General features: G+C 40.4%; 1 non-coding gene across 1 annotated transcript; it reads right to left on the bottom strand.

Moving 5' to 3' along the window:
- Positions 1-4,163: 4,163 nt before the first annotated feature.
- Positions 4,164-4,270, bottom strand: LOC116106009. The gene has a single exon (XR_004124193.1). It is a non-coding gene; the product is annotated as a small nucleolar RNA R71 (small nucleolar RNA).
- Between the last annotated feature and the right edge of the window lie 289 nt (positions 4,271-4,559).

Raw genomic sequence — 4,559 nt, 5'->3', positions numbered from 1 at the left:
CTTTTGCTTCAACTTGATAACTTTAGGAAACTTAGTGCTTAGCTAACAATCCTCGTGGGAACGATACTCTACTTATCATTTTATTACTTGTGCGATTAGTATACTTGCTACATTTTGCATATTGTTGGAAACACGCATCAAGTTTTTGGCGCCGTTGCCGAGGAATGTTTTAACTTAACATTGAGTCTTTCTATAGTTAGCTAGATTGGAGTTTTTATTTTTTTGTTTTTAATTTTCAATTGGTTTGTGATCTCACTTTCCTTCACTTTTGTTCATGCAGTTTATGCGAAGAGTGAGATGTCAACCAGTGGTTCCTGTTGATCTTGAGCTTGAGAGAACTATTAGACGACGTAACAGAGAGAGAAGAGAAAGAGAGGGTTTAGTTGTAGAAGTAGAAGAAATAGTTGTTGAAATGGCTGAACCATAAAACAGGACACTGAGGGAATTTTCAGTTCCCACAGTGAATGGTAGTGGGTCGAGTATTACTAGACCTACAGTGCAAGCAAACAACTTCGAAATCAAGTCGGCAATCATTCAGATGATCTAGCAGTCGGTTAGATTTAATAGTGATTTGAAGGAAGACCCGAATCAGCATATTGCAAATTTCTTAGAAATTTATGACACCTTCAAGTCAAATGGAGTGTCGGATGATGCTATTAGGCTGCGATTATTCCCATTCTCATTGGGAGATAAAGCCAAGGGGTGGTTAATGGCATTACCACTGGGAACAATAACAACTTGGAATGAGCTAGCAAAGAAATTCCTTACCAAGTTCTTTCCTCTAGCTAAATCAGCAAAATTGAGAAATGATATCACATATTTCTACAAGAGGATTCCGAGTCATTGTATGAGGCTTATAAGAGATACAAGGAGTTAATGAGGAAGTGTCCACACCATGGGTTGCCAGTTTGACTTCAAGTCCAAACGTTCTGAAATGGGTTGATGGGTAATGTGCAAACCATGGTGGATGCAGCTTCAGGAGGGGCCTTGCAGAATAAGACACCAAAGAAGGCTTATGAGTTGCTTGAGGTTTTGGCAAGCAACAATTATCAAAGACCGAATGAGAGAGTAACATCAAGGAAATCTTCGGGTTTTCATGAAGTTGATGCCTTTACAGCCATCTCAGCCCAACTCACATCACTTAAAAAACAGTTGGGAACTATGTAGGTAAACTCTGTACAAGCACCTCAACTAATGTGTGATTTTTGTGCAGGGAACCATGTGAGCAGCGAATGTCAAGTTGGGAACGCATTTGCTTCATCATCTTCAATAACGGAGCAAGTAAATTACTTGGCAGGAAATCAAAGACAACCAAACAACCCGTTCTCCAACACATACAACCCGGGGCGGAGAAATCATCCAAATCTAGCTTGGGGAAATCAGAACTAGCAAAATACTCAATGGAACCAGAGGACAGTTCCAAATAACCAACCAGGGGTGACTAATCAACCGGGAGATCAAAGAGTGTCGAAGTTGGAGGATATGTTTGGAAAATTTATGCAGGAAACCACGGGATTCATGAATGAGACGAGGACGAATTTTAGAAATCAAGGGGCGTCCATTCAGAATCTGGAGGTACAGATGGGCTAATTGGTCGAGAAGCTAAATGAGAGACCGCAGGGTTCCTTACCAAGCAGTACAGTTACTAACCCACATGAGCAAGCAAATGCCATTATGTTGAGGAGTGGGACAGTTTTGGATGAGGTTGAACAAACTGAAAGGAAAGAAACTAAAAAGGAAGAATCTGAAGAGGAAGTTGATGAGGAAATTAAAGCTGAAGAGAAACCAAGTGGTTTGGAGGATGAGAAAAACAAAAAGGATGAAAGGCAGCAGAAGAAGGATAAATTGCCATTTCCAGAGATACCACCAGAGTTGGCACATCATACCCCACCCGTGCCTTTTCCTCAGAGATTGAAGAAAAAGAATCAAGATAAGCAATTTTCAAAGTTTATTGAAATTTTTAAAAAATTGCACATTAACATTCCTTTTGCAGATGCATTGTAGCAGATGCCGAGTTATGCGAAGTTCCTGAAGGAAATCTTATAGAACAAAAGGAAGTTAGAAGATGAGGAAACGGTGATGCTCACGGAGGAGTGTAGTGCCATCCTCCAGAAGAAGTTACCCCCAAAGCTCAAAGATCCAGGGAGTTTTACTATTCCTTGTATTATTGGAGATATTACATTTGATCGTGTTTTGTGAGATCTAGGAGCTAGCATTAATTTGATGCCCTTTTCTATTTTCAGGAGATTGGGAATTGGTGAAGTAAAGCCAACGATCATGTCGTTGCAATTAGCGGATAGGTCAATAAAACACCCAAGGGGTATAGTAAAAGATGTATTGGTAAAGGTGGGGAAGATAATTTTTCTAGCAGATTTTGTGGTGTTGGACATGGAAGAGGATAAGGAAATTCCTCTCATTTTAGGCCGACCATTCTTGGCCACGGGGAGAGCACTGATCGATGTGCAGGAAAGGACGTTACTGTTGAAGGTTCAAGATGAGACAGTAACTTTCAATGTTTTTGAGGCAATGAAGTTTTCAGCTGAATCAGATTCATGTTTTAGTGTCAATGTGGTGGATAAACTGGTTGTGGATGCTATTGAAGAAAACACCCCACAGTTACCTCTAAAAACGTGTATAGCCAAGTCAAAAACAATAGAGGTAGAAGAGTCAGAGAGGAATGATTATGCTAGGATGTTAGAAGCACTTCAACCGATTGATGAGGGTCAAGATGTAGAATTTGAGGAGTTTGATTTTGAAAAAGAAAAGGAAAAGGAGAAAAATGAAGAACCTCCAAAGCTTGAATTGAAACCTTTACCTTCCAACCTCAAATATGCTTATCTTGGAGACTCAGAAACCTTCCCGGTGATTATTAGTTCAGATTTGAGTACATTAGAGGAAGAGTGATTGATTAGGGTGTTGAGGGAACATAGACTAGCAATTGGATGGACCATCTCAGACATTAGAGGCATCTCGCCATCATTTTCCATGATAAGATACTCATGGAGGATGATTTTAAGCCTAGGGTGAAACCATAACGGAGATTGAATCCTTCGATGAAGGAAGTGATGAGAAAGGAGGTGGTGAAACTTTTAGATGCGGGGATTATTTACCCGATTTCTGATAGCCCATAGGTGAGCCCGGTACAAGTGGTTCCGAAGAAGGGAGGTATTACGGTGGTAAGGAATGAGAGTAACAAGTTGATACCAACGAGGACGGTGACGGGCTGGAGAGTATGCATTGATTACCGTAAATTGAATGAGGTGACAAGGAAGGATCATTTTCCATTACCTTTCATTGATCAGATGTTAGAAAGGTTGACAGGACATGCCTATTACTGTTTCATGGATGGGTATTCAGGATATAATCAGATTGCCATCGCTCCTAAGGATCAAGAGAAAACAACCTTCACTTGCCTGTACGACACCTTTTACTTATCGAAGGATGCCATTTGGGTTATGTAATACATCAGCAACATTCCAAAGATGCATGATGTCAATCTTTGGAGACATGGTGGAACGGTTTATAGAAGTCTTCATGGATGACTTCTCAGTTTTTGGTTCATCATTTGATAGCTGTCTAACTAATCTCTCTTTTGTTTTGCAGCGATGTAAGGAGACAAACTTGATGCTAAACTGGGAGAAATGTCACTTCATGATCAAGGAAGGAATAGTGCTTGGGCATAGGATCTCCAAGGATGGAATAGAAGTTGATCGAGCAAAGACAGAAGTGATTGAGAAGCTACCACCACCATCAAATGTCAAGGCAGTCCGAAGTTTCTTAGGGCATACGGGGTTTTACAGACACTTCATCAAGGATTTTTCTAACATTTCTAAACCCTTTTGCAATTTGTTGAATAAAGATGTTGTTTTTGACTTTAATGATGATTGCATGCATGCTTTTCTAACTCTGAAAAAATTATTAGTATCTGCACCTATTATTGCAGTTCCCGATTGGGGACTACCTTTCGAATTGATGTGTGATGCTAGTGATTTTGCTTTAGGGGTAGTTTTAGGACAGAGGAAAAACAAAGTGTTACATGTAATTCAGTATGTCAAGATAAAGCAAAGGGGTGGTTAATGGCATTACCACCGGGAACAATAACAACGTGGAATGATCTAGCACAGAAATTCCTAACCAAGTTCTTTCCTCTAGCTAAGTCAGCGAAATTGAGAAATGATATCACATCATTTCTACAAGATGATGCCGAGTCATTGTACGAGGCTTGGGAGAGATACAAGGAGTTAATGAGGAAGTGTCCACACCATGGTTTGCCAGTTTGGCTTCAGGTCCAAACTTTTACAATGGATTGATGGGTAATGTGCAAACCATGGTGGATGCAGCTTCAGGAGGGGCCTTGCAGAATAAGATACCAGAGGAGGCGTATGAGTTTCTTGAGGTTTTGGAAAGCAACAACTATGAAAGACCAAATGAGAGAGTAATAACAAGGAAATCTTCGGGTCTTCATGAAGTTGATGCCTTCACAGCCATCTTAGCCCAACTCACTGCACTTCAAAAACAGTTGGGAACTATGCAGGTAAACTCTATACAAGCACCTCAAC

The sequence above is a fragment of the Pistacia vera genome, unplaced genomic scaffold (genome assembly GCF_008641045.1).
Source record: "Pistacia vera cultivar Batoury unplaced genomic scaffold, PisVer_v2 Contig507, whole genome shotgun sequence".
NCBI classification, from domain to species: Eukaryota; Viridiplantae; Streptophyta; class Magnoliopsida; order Sapindales; family Anacardiaceae; genus Pistacia; species Pistacia vera.
This window is presented reverse-complemented; position numbering and strand designations above follow the sequence as displayed.